The sequence below is a fragment of the Amblyomma americanum genome, chromosome 1, assembly GCF_052857255.1.
Source record: "Amblyomma americanum isolate KBUSLIRL-KWMA chromosome 1, ASM5285725v1, whole genome shotgun sequence".
Lineage (NCBI taxonomy): Eukaryota > Metazoa > Arthropoda > Arachnida > Ixodida > Ixodidae > Amblyomma > Amblyomma americanum.
This window is the reverse complement of record NC_135497.1, coordinates 128,053,698-128,068,944: the sequence shown is the minus strand read 5'-3', so window position 1 is coordinate 128,068,944 and position 15,247 is coordinate 128,053,698.

Genomic DNA, 15,247 nt, shown 5'->3' with positions numbered 1-15,247 from the left:
TACTGCTCAATTCTTCGACGCTGTTGATGTAAATGCCGTCGTCGTCCGTGCCCGCAATGGAGTCCACGCCGCGTCTTCCCCGGGAAGTTTTCGACGAAAATCGACAGGGCACTCACCATCACTTCCACGGTCGCCTCATATACCACAGATGTGGAGAGAACTACTACCCACAAGGGCACGTCGGTGAACTCAATTTATCAAGTGCATAACAAAAATTGAACTGTCCATATAAGCGTTGCAGGAAACAGCGCGTTGCGTTGCAGGAACACACACAACCCACGCACGCACGCACTCACAGAGAGAAAAGTGAATGAAGACAACCACGAACGCTGTACGCTACTCACGCCGCCATTGCTAAAACAAGAAAAAGCTGTTCGGCTATGCTTGTCCAGGGAAAGCTTCGGCTTTTCACAGCTCCTGCTTTGGATTGCGCAGAACAGACGGCGCAGTTCTGCGCTGTTTTCGTCCGATTGCTCAAAATACTTGCAGAAAACAACCGCACAAATTTAGCTTTGACTAGTACAGGATTGTTTGTGCTCAGCTGTGAAAGAAATTAGAATGTTAAACTTTTTTTGAAACATTACTATCTGCGTGTCATAAAAGACCAGACGACACCGCGGAAATTTACAGCTTCACAGTGAAAACCACCGCTACGATAGCTACGCACCGATATTTGCGCGGATATATGTATCTCCCAGCGCATTGTTTTTGCTGTTGCATGCGTGATAGGTTTTTAACCGTGCGCCGTTGACGAAGCCGTGCTGTAACCGCGCAGCGACAAGAACGAGAAGTTTGTCTTGACGACGTTGGCGGTATGCCCCAGTTGACTGTCAATGTGCTCTGTAATGTGCGCATCCTTATGCAGCGATGGTGCTGCTCCGTCTCGACTGTCGCCGGCGGTTGCACCCGTTGTGTATGGCCGACAGGGCGCGCGCAAAGGAATGTCGCCGTCGTAGGGAGCATGCTCATGCGCAGGCGTGGGGTCGGCCGGTGCTGCCTCAGTTTTCCACACGTTTTGTTCATCTCTTGCAGAATTAAAATATTCTTTCAGAAGTGGGCTTGGCGGAGTAACAAGGGATGGCGCCAAGAAATTCGTGGTGGGGTAGACGGCACGGAGGCATGATGCCGGGCAGGCTGCCCAGATGAAAATGTTTCCATTACTTGCTGGATTATGGAACTGGAAATCACGCCATTTTCCACCTGGAAACCATTCGATTCCATCTGGAGAATGCCATTTTCAGCTGCATTATGGAACTGGAATTCGTGTCCAGTTGGAATATTTCTTGCTTATTCCGGCAGGATTTTTTTTACATATAGCTCCAGCTGGAAAATTTCTATTTCCAGCTAGAATAGGAAATGGAAGTGCCATTTCCAGCCACTCCAGCTGGAAATTCAAGTGGAAAATTGCTTTCCCAGCTGGAAATAGTGCTTCATTTTCATGTGGGCATGCATGTATGGCTGTGTGGCAATATTGGTCTTCATTAATGTAAACACAGTATGCACCGGTGAGAGCCAGAAGCGAGAGGGGTTAATTCGAGCTGCACTATCATATGAAACGTACTCCTCGTCAGTGCGAACAAAGTACTCAGCAGGTGTTTCTGTGACCCGGCAAATTTTTCCGCCCCTCGCCATCCTCTTGCCGCTGTCAGTGAGGGCAAAATAAGTTGCGAAATGACCCTGTGAGCCACTTTATATAATGGGGATTATATATTGTTAGGCAAAACCTCCACTTGTTTATGCCATATAGCAAACATACAATCGCTTTGAATTCAAAGGAATATTGTGCTTCCTCCACGTTGCAAGAACATTTCTAGGGAGTTGTAATCCTTGTATATATAGCTTCAAGTTCTACGACGCAGTTAGACCTAAGTAAGGGAACAAGGCAGTTGTGCTGAAGAATACGTAATGCGTAAAGAGCTCCAAATGGAGTGTAGCGCTCAATTTGGCCAATATCACGTCACAGCCGTTAGTAGCAAAGAGCTGCATGTCTGTAAAACCATGTTCAGCAAAAACCATGTGGTGCAACTCTCTGTCCCATGCACCGCTGAAGAAGAAACTCATTAATTAGTAACAAGTTCACACACTAACTACAGCTTAGGCCAGTTGGTGTCGTCCGATGATGAAGCGACCAGTGCACAATATCAGGAGGACAAGACAAGGAAGGAGTGCGGACACACGCTGCACTTGCAACTGGACATTATTCAGGAAAAAAAAAAAACTCCATATTGTCACCGATAAACGGATGAAGCACACAGACCAGGGTTTAATTAGACGTGCTGGGCATGCAAGACAGCAGGGAGCTCGAGCGAGGAAGATGACAGTCCTCTAGCCCCTCGAATGCGCAAGCCATGTCAAGTCCAGCTAAAACAGTTCGGCCGCGCACTCGCGGGATTCGTACTGTGGCATTACTGCCCCCCCCCCCCCCCCCCCCCCCCCCGGTCCGCTCGAGTGCTGTAGCGTGAAAGATGATGATGACGAAGAAGGCGAAGGAGGAAAGGAGAGAAGCCACGGATGGCAATAAAGAAGAAGTACGCGTAATCGCTGCCTCTTTTTGTTTTCTTGGGTTATATTGCACGTGTAGAGGTGTAATTTGTGATTGTGCCCAGCGGCGATTTACAGGCGAGTCGTGTGACTTTGCGCTCTGTTATTAATTTTTTTCCTCCATGGTTGGTGCAACCGTGCATTGATAGATAAATGAACAGAGAAAGAGAGAGATAGAGAAAGAGAGAAAACATAAACAGAGAGAATTACATCATGCAGCTAGCTCCCGCAAGCACTTCCGCAAGTGCTTCTTCAAAACCGAATCGGATACGAATAGTGCAGCTTCGCTGATGATTCGAGTGCGAACAGTGCAGCTAATAAGTGAGTCGAACATTGAATGATCTGAATTGAGTACGTATCGAATACGAATCGAACGTACGCATATTCGATTCGACATGCAGCGTGCGTCTAGCGGTGGCGCTGTAGCTCATGAAATTATAGCTACACCTTTCAAAAGGCCCATCACTGCTGTCCACTAAGGTGTCGCAACACAGCCATTATCATAAAGAAACTCTGAGGAAAACTGATTTCAAGGCTCTTTCTGTGTATGTTGATGTTTATGTGGCAGCACAAGTCGTGTTTACTGAAACGAAAATTTGGTTTCAGTGAGGAACACTTTTTTTCCCCGCCGTTGAAGACTTTAAAAGACGGTGCGATGATCGTTTAGAAGTGAACAGCGGTGTAGCCTGGACTCAGGCGTATGCGAAAAAGCTGTGTTTACGCCACCCCCGCCTGCAAGTCGGCTCCCGTTGACGGCCGGGACTCGGTACTCTCCATTTAAATCCATCGCAGGCAGTCACCTGGGGCCGACTGCCCCTTTTGATTTTTTACGACCAAAGTTGAGTATAGTGACCCTGTGCTCGTCTCGAGCTTATTTTTCCCCATGTCGGAACCACACCGCGCCTGATGGCCGCAACGTAAACTTCCCCACTTAAACTTTCACATTTCACCACGTTCCAGGCGGTGTGTGGACGGCGGCGAAGGTCATGGCACCCAGCGTTTCCACGGCCGATTCGTTAATCACGGGTCCTACGTCTACTTCGCATTGTTTGCGCAGGGTGTGGTGGGGTTGGATTGCACCAAGCATGCACTGAAGGCGATCCCAACTTAGTAGCGCGGTGGCGTACAGCCTGTTGCGTGCAAAACTACCTGCCCTTTACTTCTGCACATCTCCTTCTTTCACAAATAGGCTTTGTGCCAGCCCCATTTCAATAAAGGACTAATCACTGACCTCTGTATATGCGCGCGAGCCGTAACGCCGATGGCCCTACCGTCGGGAGTGCATCATTACAGGGCACGGACACAATGCGAATGCGCGATGCGAAAACCAATTACTTCCACGCTCCCGTCTCGTGCGCCTGTGTCGCCGTGCATGAGAGCAGTCTCGGTCAAACAACACAGAAAAAAAATTGTCATGTGCGGTAAGTAGAAGTAATGCGCCGAAGCTTTGAAAGAAAAGGGGGTGCCATTGACTTATGCTGGTTTCTCTTTGGGGCTATGATTTGCCTTTTCGCTGGAGCGGCATTCTTGTGAGGGGGGGGGGGGGGGTTCCACTGCTGTAGGCACCAGTGCTTGCACCAGTGCTTTTCGCTTATGTGTGGTGTGGCTGGGGCGTTGTATTTGTGGCTGCGCGTGATGGATTTGTGATCCAACTATGTCATCGTGCTCAAGAGCGGGGCACCGCAGCCGCTGAATCGCCGCGCAGGGAAGCAACCTACCTTTTTGCGACGGCAACATTATTTCAATAATGGGGCCCGTCAACAGCTGGGCATCATTTTAAAGCGCGCAGAAGGATATGAACCCGGCTTGGTCAAGAAGAAATGGTCCTATTCTGATGCTCGTTGTACGGGCTGTTTTTCATCTGTTCTCGTCAATCGCACGCCCACAAAACTCTGCCTCCCTCTGTATACTCCTCTCCGCTTCTGCTGTTTGCGAGCGCGCAGTCGTTCTCTAATCATGAGCCGTCGCGAACTCTGCAAGCTATAGCTAATCTTGTGACATCGCTGTGTCTATACTAAACCTCGCCGTCATGCTCCCAGCAGTTAAGTTATTTATGTCACGCACGTGCAGTCACGCAGTCAACATGCCTGATGCAGTTTTTCCTTTTGAACTAGAAACAGTGAATTCTAGCATTTCTCGCTTTCTCTTCTGTCCTAACTGTTCTCTTTTCGAAGACCGCAGTGGCCATTTCTGCTACGAATAGACGCTAGCGCGTCCTAAAATACTTACCATGCGACAAAACTTTGGTATATCTTTAGAGTAACCTTAATAGGGTGGCTTTGCATGGGTCGTGGAGACGTTGCTAGCAGCTCAGTTTTCTCTAGCGTTGGTGGAGAGCTGGCTTTCTCGACTGCGTCTCTGCATTCGATTTGGCCGTCGCTTTTATGCCATAGCGTTAGGAGCTCCATGAAGGCGAAACATGTCTGGCGTCCGCGCGAAGCCTCCCCGTGCCAACCACGGCCGGCTTCGGGAGGTGGTCAAGGGGATTTCCCTCCCCTACCACCTGCCAACTATCCCTCTATCTCTCCCCTCTCCACAAGTAGGAGATTGGAGGGAGACGCCTGACTACGAATGACTCAGTAAACAAGGAGTGCAGAAGTACATTAGATACAGTCATAAATTACCACGACATAACACGAAGCAGCGGGTATAAAAGCGTGTGCGATTATGTCAAGACGGTTATTTGAACGCCACTAGTATGGAGACGCTCGTGCTCGTCCACTACAGGGTGTTCTCATCGGGGGCTTATTCAACACGGCTTGGAAGGGGCTCAGCCGACTTTTCACCGGTCCCGTTGCCATCTGCCGCATCTGCAGCAACGGACCGCAAGCCCAGCCTTTACAGTGAGCTCTACCTGAGCAGGTATTTCGCTAACAGCGTTTACGCCCCCTACTTCTGCTCCTACGACGCACTCCAGCGCTTTGAGGGTTGGCGGCGGGCGAACCGCGCGCTTGGAGCAAAATGACATGCGAACTCGTTTTGTTCGCACTGTTTAGTAGGTGAGAGACCTGGAATTTAACACCGTGTGTTTGAATTCAGTGAAACACAAAATTTTTAAACATGGTTGAGTGCGGAATATCGCGTGGTAGAACAGGATACTTAAGGTCATTTCGGGATAGAGGCAATTGACATCAAGGCCTTTACCATATACACCTTCAGCCTAAAGGCGCTCTTCCTAAAGGCCTATGGGTAAAGACAGGTGTAGATGCTTAAAAGCCTGCCAGGTGTACCCACCTGGCAGGTTTCCCACAACCCGGTGGGCCGCCTGCCACAGAGCAGGCTTCAGGGACGTACGTTCGCATGCCCGAAAACGGAAAATGCGTCTATTAGTTCTAGCGCCCTAAAATGAATATGATTAACAATGACTCGGCAATAGTAAATAACTGTATCGATGACAAATAGAAATTCGATAAGAATTGAATACGAATGCAATCAAAATTGAAAAAAGGGAATTGGAATAGATTGGCGAATCAAAGGAAAATACCTCCGATTCGACCCAATTTACCGCCCCTGCGAATTTTCGCTCCCCTGCTGCGCGGGCTTCTACTGCATGGCGTTGAGGAGGATTCCGTAAACAGCCCGTTAAAGCTTTAAGTCGGCAATTAAAACACCCACTGTTGTTTTTATCTTAAAGGCATCTACGTTATTGCGAAGTTCTTGTTTATCTTGCAGGTCTCTCTCTCGCTGGTCAGAATAATCTCAGCTGTCTGCGGACGGAGCGTGCGATTGAAGTCGCAGGAACTTCGAACGCCTGTGGAATGACTGTAGCTATACCGCGAGGCGTGGATTGTTCTTAAGCTTGGAAATTTTCATGACTTTGTGAACTCAGCTCAAATGACGATCTTATATTCTAAGCTTCGGTTGGGGCTCACCGACTATCGCAATTAAAGAGCGTAAAGGTAACATGCCTTAACGACATCTCCATTCATGTAAACACGTGAAATGAAACAGAAAAAGCAGACAAGGATCACGATTTTTGCCTGGCGCACTTTGGCCGCTAACACATTTCGCTGCCAAAGGCTCTCTACCCCGAGAACCGAACCTTCTAATATCTCTGCCTGAGTGAGAGTCGATAAACACCTGCAGAGCAGCTCTGCACGGATGCAGGATACGTAATTGCTTTAGCGCAATAAAACTGCCTCGAGAAGATTGTAGCGGCGTCGTTTCTTCGTTCTCTCTCAACTTCGATTAACAACGCTGCCTGTTGCGTTTCATGGGAAGCCGAGCTCTCTAGTTGTGCGCTTCAGAACGAACGAAACCTCAGGGCTGCTACCTGGCATGCTGAACGGTGCGTCTCATTGGAGCCTTGTGCTAAGGGGATGGGCTTTGAAACTGAGCAGCTGCAGGTATTGGCAGAAGCATTGTTTATCTCCGGAAGTGCACTACAGGTGTGCAGAAACGAAGTACGTTGAGCATTGTTCTTTCCGTACATCCTGCTTTGTGTCTTTTGTTCGAAACTGAGGGCTATATGCCGCAGTTCTGCGTCTGAAGGCCTATTACTTGTACAATTTCCTAATCAGACGAAATCACTTGGGTAAGAAGGCATCAGCCAACAATTCGGAATGCGGAAATTAAGAAATGCATATATTCAATGCCCACACAGATCCACGTAATGAGGCAGGTACAGCAATAAAGAAAAAAAAGAAGGCTGAAAAAAGCGCGTGCATCATTGTACAACACTGATTAAATTGGTTCCTTTGCCCACAGTGCAGATATCCATGCTCAGTCTTGGCAGAATAATACAATCCTTTTCAGGAGCACCGCGGTATTCTCATCGCACGGACGCCAAAGGGTAGACGCCCAGCAGGCGCACCAACAGGAGGCTCGATCGCTAGGCAGATGTGAGAGGCCTAGGCAAGAGCCAGCACAAGGTGTTCAAGCTCTTCCTGTTCTTCTCTGAGGACATGGAGACCGGATGATGCGAACGCTCCATGTTCATTAACGTCGTTGTGTATGGGAAGAACTAGCGCCTTTGCAGCAACTTGGACGAGGGTCTCGCTGAACTTCCAGGAAGTTTCCAGCTTCAGCGAGTACCTCCTTTGCTTTGGTGACGGGAACACCAGGTGGTGGAAGGTGATGCGCCGCATAAAGAATGGCGTCAGTAGCAAGACACCTTAGTCCGAGGTCAGCGTTGTCGTACACCAGCAACGTGTGGTAGTCACCTTTACCATAGGCGTCATCCAATGGAATAACAACGAGCGCTTGATGCTGACCAGTGTTCTCTGCGTTATAGTCAGGAGCGGGCGCTTCGCTCTTGCAGGGCATGGCAAGGAGGCGGTTAAGGGTGAAAACGCGGTGACGCTGCAGGACCCGGACCAACTGCAAACCATTCTGCGGTGCAGTGGTGAGAAGCGCAACTCCTGCTGCCGCTGTACGTGGAGTGGAGTTCACGCCAGAAAGCATTTGCTTCTCTCCTTGCAGAAACCGGGCACAGAGGGTTAGGGGGCGGCTCCAGGGCGACTGTAGCTTTTTAGCTTGAAATGTTGGGGGGCCGTATTCCACCATCGGATGAGGATGAACAACGGCAGCGCTCAGTTGACTTCTCTCACCCTGGGGCTTGAGCAGGCGCAGGATTCCGACAGGAGTGGCGCCCCGGACTCGCGGAGCGCAGGTGCCGCTCCCTGAGGCCCACCAGCATGTCCAGTGTTGGCAGAAGGAGGTCCTGAAGCGTCGTCGACTTGTTATGCACAGAGACACAGCGCGCAGGGACTGAAGTTCACGTCTTTAGTTGTGGAGATAGTTGTGGAGAGCCGAAGAAGCAGCCCTTGAGACTAGCATGCAGATGGCGGCGTCTTTCGCAACGTGGATAAGGGCAGAGTGCCAGACAAGAACATCAGCGCGTGGTGCCATCAAATGAGTGAGCCTCATCTTCGTTTTTAAGGGAGCTAATTAAAAGGGTTTGTGGACCCTATTGCAACTTCAGCTGGGTTACGTAGAGACGACAAGGCAGTGCACATGGAGCCAACTTATGGGACGAAACTCGAATGTGAACATTTCATGAGTGGTATGTGGCCGTAGGAGTTTGATGTGTGTCAGTCATGACGTTTGAGTAGCTGCCAGATGTAGTTTGCCTCGACGAATGTGGACACGAATCTGCTAGTTAAACTTATTACTTTAAGGTGCTGGTCAGCACGTTGTCTGTGCTTTTCTGTAGCTAAGTTTTCTGTAGCAGTAGGCGCACGATATGTGTGCGCCTACTGTTCAGATTAGCAAGGCAGCCATGAAGGTGTACCTGCGCGGTCGAAATACAACGGAGCACGCTTCGGCGTTTCAAATTTTCTGGCACATTCCGTTGATAAGACATGGTGGTTTATTAGATTTGTTTCCCAGGGCACCGGAGGGATGTGCTAACTAATGTGTAAATTACTTCCTATTTTCTCTCGGTAAGGCACGAAGGAGTTGGATCGCCTTAGCGTGCTTCGTGCTCATATGGCCTGGATCCGACGTTCTACGAGGTGCCGACTTTTGGATGGTACAGCGGAGGCAAAGACACTCGTTCTAACCCCTGGCCACGACATCGCTTGCATGCGAAAAGGGCGTTTCCCGATCTAATGGACGGCTTAGTTTCGAAGGCAGCCGTTCCGAGGTTTACACCTGTCGAGTTGAGTGCTCTCCAATAGTCATTTGGGTGCCATAGGCGCCTTAGCGCCTGATAGGCCTGTTGTGGGGGTTTCGAGGGATGTCGAGGGGTGCACAAATTCAGTGGCCTGGATCACATATGTATCGTTACGGCATAGTGACAGCACGAATTATTGTACGTATTTCTGGGGACTGAGCCAGGACATGCCTCACAATTGACTCGCACACCGAGCTGCTATGCTTCAAGCGCGGCAACGAAGTGGCATTGTAGCTATTCCAACTGCTGGAAGCTCCAAATGAAGGCGACTGTGCTGTTAACAGCACCTAGTATGACAAACGACGCTGATGCATGCAGAGATGTGCGAATGATGTGCAGAAGTTCTGGTGTGTTGGTCGAGGGGGTGCATAGGGAATGCAGTTGGCTGATCTTCGGTAGAAGGCATTATTTCGAGATGCAGAAAGTAGGTTTGCCAGCGGGATCAGTGCAGAGAGAGTTTCTAATAAGTGTTGTTTAGCGCCAGTAAAGGCGCTATTTGGCGGAACATGGCGCTTATTTGGCGGAACATGAAGTAGTCGTAATATATGTTGTGGTTGGGTAGCCAGTATAGCGTCTGAGGACAGCAGAGACATTGGAGAGCGACATCATAAAAATATCGGCGTACCCATGCGTTTAGAAGTCCCCCACAGCACTCCAAATTTTGAGCTGTTAAGAGACCTGCCTAGCCAAATCTCGTCCGAAGTGGGCGAACATGACAATGATAGCAATTCAACGTGTTTTTACTGGTCACGTAAAGATGACAGCCTAGCCGCATCGGCTCAAGTCTATAAAAGCGCCATAGGAGCTGACGTTTTGTCCGTTATTCCCCGGCAATCGGCTGTCTCCGGTATTTGACCCAAATAATGTATTTGGAAGAACGAACATAACAAACGCAGCAGGCAAGGCACCAGCAACTCCGAATAGAACAGCGAATGCCAAGACGGGAAGTTTAGTCAGCTCTGACTGGATAAGAATATGACCGTGCCATTTCTACCGATCGGGCCATTTTTAGTGCTGTTGTGGCTAGGGCGGTGGGGTCCTGGGCCTTTTTGGCCTGGTGTCGGGTCCAAAGATGCTGAATAATAAATTGCGGACAAAGGAGGGTTTTAAACACAGCGTTAACATTTTGTGGATTCGTGGCGAGACAGAGCTACTACCCTGACATAACTCTTGGCCCGGCATCCTGCGCGCCTGCGCAATAGAAGCCTGAGCAGTTGTGATAAAGCTGCCAACGCCGATGTAACAGACCAGTCGCGTTGCGTGAGGGCCGTTGCTGCTGGCGAGGCGAAGCGCCGTGCTCTGAACGTTGCACGTACGCGGGAGGACAGAGCCACAACCGTGAGGTGGGTCGAACAGAGTCCGGAGACGCTGCCCGCAAACGCGGTGCACCACAATACATGCTCAAGTCCGTGCCTACACATTTCTCACGCCATAAAGCTCACGTGTCAAAACTCCCCAAACAGGAACACAGGCATTCAAAGCATATCCAGAAACCGCAAAGCACAACATGAACCCGCTAGCACTGATCATCCGCGTTATCGTAGGCGTAATAGGTATTTAATTGCTTGTTCTCTTTTTCTTCACGAAGCGCCGCTTTATACATAGAGGTGCATTCTGTTGTGACATTCCGTGTGTGCTGCGAGGGTCCACGTTCGACGGCGCGGCGTAGACGGAGACCCGTGACAGCGGCATCATCAATTGCCCAGCCATGCTCTTTGGGTGACGACCAGAAAAACCGGTCCCGCCGCCGCCCCGGGGAAACGGGCTTTGTCCTCCCCAATTTCCGGTTACATTCCAGGACAAGGGAGCTGTCAGCGGGCCAGAGCGCGCCGTACCACAGCCGACGCTATGCGAAACCGCGAAGACGACATTCTTTCCCTCCCCCCCCCCTTTGTCGTGGGCTATCGCCGGGAAGGCACCCACAGCTTCCCAGAAGGGCCGCGACGGACACCTGTCATGGCGGACAGGCAGTACTCGCCAAGAATGTGGAAAGACAGGCGCTAGTGAATTAGCTCCGAAGAGAGAGCCTGTGTATACTCTCACTTGAGAGAGAGTGGTGGCGTTTTTGTTGTTTATTTAGTTTGTATTGTTAACAGACTCTGGGGTCGAGGCTAAGCCCAGCCCAAGGGGTGGTCCCCATCTCGCATGTTATTTTGGATTGGAGAATTGATGCTTTGGGCGGGCCACTGGAAATGACCGCCCTTAGTCCTTTGTTAATCAAGTGCCTAAAAGCGCATGTAAACGGATGCAGTTCAGTCTGAGCTGGGGGCTCCATGCTTAGCATGTAATGTGATGCTACTTAGGCACTAACCTGCCCGGTCGATGAGTAAAGTAGTGCAAAGTTTGTTCTGTTGTAAAATTATGCTCTGCTGTCATCATCTACAAGCTCGCCTCCTGTTCATCTTCCAAGCCGAACGACACTAGAGGAAGGGTTTGTGAACCATCCTCGAAGAAACGGACGACTATTGAAATTCTACTGCAAGCACGCTCAGGACGACATCGTTCGCCAAGAGGGCCTTCAGCGCCGAAGCCCGTCGGCGTGCAGCTTCTGCCAGCAACCGCTCGAGCCCAACTCCGGAGCCACTCCATCGCCCCCATGAAGTCATCGGCACGTAAGCTCGGACGCCCCAGCCTCTGATGTATAACCTTAATCATGTGTAATTATTGAATATACCTGTTTGTTTAAACTGAGCCATACGGTGTCTCTTTGCCTCTCCGTCCCGTGTGGACCTGCGCATTATGGGGGTCATCACACTGGTGTCAGAAGTGGGGTCTCAAAAGCAAATGTCCTCTGAATGCTGCGACATTCATGACTTCAAAATTGTAATCAAAAGGGAATCACGGGACTGATTGTGGGACTTTTACCCCCATTTGAGAGGCTTGAGGCACCGGAGGGCTTGAGAAAAAAAAAATGTCTTTATCTGAGGGAGCTCCCACTCCACAGCCGTCGCTCGGAGCAAGCATGCTGGCATTAGGAAGCGTCGTTCCGACGTTTACAGGAGATAAGACAGGGGTTCCAATCTGCGATTTCTTTTCCATGCTAGAAGAGATTGGGAAAATGGGGGGATGGTCCGATGCTCAAATGCTGGGAATGGCGAGGTGTAAAATGGCAGGAGCTGCTCATGATTTTGCATGGCGAGACGAAAAAGTAAAATCCACAAAATCATTTGCGGAATTTAAGAAGCTCGCGTTTGAGCATTTCGACACGGAACCACGTCACGTGCGGGTACAGAGGTTCCGTGACGCCGGACAGATGGTAGGGGAGGACGTGCGAACATTTGCGTCGCGGCTTCAGCGCCTAGCGCACGATACGTTAAGCAGGGAGGAGGATGGAGACCAGCTTAAGAAGAAATACGCGGAGGATATACTTAAAGAGGAAATGACCGCTTTGTTCGTGGCTGGTCTGCAAGACCCCGTGCGCCGGTTCGTGCTCTCGCGCAAGCCGAGCAATTTCGACCAAGCCGTGGAGGCCGCATTGGATGAGGAACAAAATGAGGCGTTAACGACAGCCGCAGCGAGAGTACGCGTCATAGAGAGAGCGGTGCTCAACCCTGAGGTTGCTCTCTTGACAGAGCGGTTAGATCGCTTAGAACAGCTGCTATCTCAGCAGGTAGAATGCCAGGTTGAAGCGCGCGCTCAACAGCGCCCATTCGCTGGAAACCGGAGACCGCCACAAAGCTACAGGCGCGGTATGCGAGATTTTGAAGAAATCGTATGCTTCGCTTGCCAGGGTCGCGGACACATCGCCAGGTTCTGCCAAAACGTGCGCCGTGGGGAGCCACAAAGAGAAGCAGGCGAGACACGCCCTAAGCAAGCCTACAGCGGGGCTCCAGATACCGAGTCAAAAAACTAGTTAGTCCTCCCCAGCCTGAGGAGCGTGGGGAGGGAGCAGTAGATGATGAGGTGGTGGTAGTTTGTGTGGCCGACGAGGCATGCCCTGTTGTGCGTTGCAAGTTAAATGGTTGTTGTATGGAATTGTTGATAGATACGGGGTCAAAGGTGACATTGCTTAAGGAGAGCAGTTTTAACACGCTTCGAAGGAAGGGGGACCGCGAGGTGTTGGAAGCGTCTGGTGGTATGGCAACCAAATTTGTAGGCATAACGGGGGATCCTCTTGGCATAAGTGGACTCTACCGGTTACACTTCTCTCTCGGCGGAATTGCATTGGAGCACCCCTGCTACGTATGCCCGGACACGGTGTCTCTGCCAAACGGAGTGTCAGGTATATTAGGGCAGGATTTTTTGAGAAAAGGGAAGGTAGTAGTCTCATTCTCTGAGGAAGAGGTTAATGCGGGCGGCTCAAAAGTTCCGTTTTTGAACAGGAGAGGGGCTGAGATTCGCATTACCGATATTGACACCCGTCAAACAGTGGGATCATTGGAGAAGGTATATTCGCGGGTTGCCGTCCGGCTGGTCGAGGAGGCGGTCGTCCTTCCTTGGTCGGAGCACATTTTGTACGCGTTTGTGCCTTCAGATGTAGAGAGCGGCGCCGTGGGAGTGCTTGAGCCGGTCGACTCTCTCAGCAATGGCCTGAAGGCAGCCGCGTGCCTCGTGACAGTTAATGACGCCCACAGAGTGCCCCTACGGGTGGTTAACTGTAGCCAGCAGCCACTGAGCCTTCCCAAGAACAAAACATTGGCTTTCTTCACCTCTGCGATAGAGCAACGTGAGCCCACCGATACGGTACTCGCAACTGTAGAGCATGCTAGTCCTTCGGCTGCTCCAAAGGTGTCGTTCGATCTTTCTCACGTAAAATCCAGGGAGAGGGAGGCTCTGGCTGGTTTGCTGAACGACTACTCGGAGGTATTCGCCGCGTCCAACCTGGATTTGGGCTGCTGTGGCGTTATAAAGCACAGGATAGAAACCGGCACTTCATCGCCCGTTTACCAGCGTGCGTACAGGATTCCTTACTCCCAACGTGAGGAGATGGAGCGGCAGGTGCAGGACCTGATTGATCGCGGCATTGTCGAACACTCAAAGTCACCCTGGGGAGCACCAGCACTATTGGTGGAAAAGCCAGATGGCTCGTATCGATTGGTAGTGGACTACCGCAAACTAAATGCCGTAACTCGCATCGATCCATACCCCATCCCCAATATACAGGAGACGCTTTCTCAGCTGGGCTCTGCCAGGTACTTCACGGTAGTGGACATGGCGGCGGGATTCTGGCAGATAGCAATGGATCCGGCAGATGCCGAGAAAACGGCATTCAACACGCCCTCAGGGCACTATGAATGGAAAAGAATGCCGATGGGTCTGGCCAACAGCCCTGCTGTCTGGCAGAGAACCGCTGATGTTATCCTGGCAGGTCTTCTGGGGAGGCTGTGCTTCGTGTATATGGATGACATTATCATATACAGTGGCAGTTTTGATAACCATTTGCGCGATATTGAGCAGGTTTTGGTGCGACTAAGAGCAGCGGGTCTCAAACTGAAGCCCTCTAAGTGCCAATTCCTCAAAAACGAGGTGAAATACCTCGGGCACGTTGTTTCAGCTGACGGCGTGCGACCGGACCCTGAGAAACTAAGGTGTGTCTCGGATTTTCCATCCCCGACTAGCGTCCGCCAGGTCCGGCAGTTTCTCGGCCTGATCGGTTACTACCGAAGGCACATAGAGGAGTTCGCCAAGCTCGCTAAGCCGCTCACCGCCTTAACAGCCAAAAATGTCGCCTTTCGTTGGGACGAAAACGCGGAGAATGCTTTTGGGGCCCTGAAAAGGAAGCTAATGAGTGCACCGCTGTTACGCCACCCGGATTTTAGTTTGCCCTTCGTTATGGCCACAGATGCGTCAAAGTTCGCAGTTGGTGCCGTGCTATCTCAGGTTATCGAGGGCAAAGAACATCCCGTTGCTTTTGCTAGCCGACAGTTGAGCCCCACAGAGCAAAAGTACGGAGCTACGGAAAGGGAGTGCCTCGCCGTTGTCTGGGGAGTAAAGCACTTCAGATGCTACCTTTACGGCCGCAAATTCAAGCTAGTCACAGACTGCCATCCTCTGAAATGGGTGATGAGTGTCAGGGACCCTAGCTCGCGACTCGCTAGATGGAATCTACACCTGCAGGAATACTGCTTTGAAGTTGAGCACCAGTCAGGA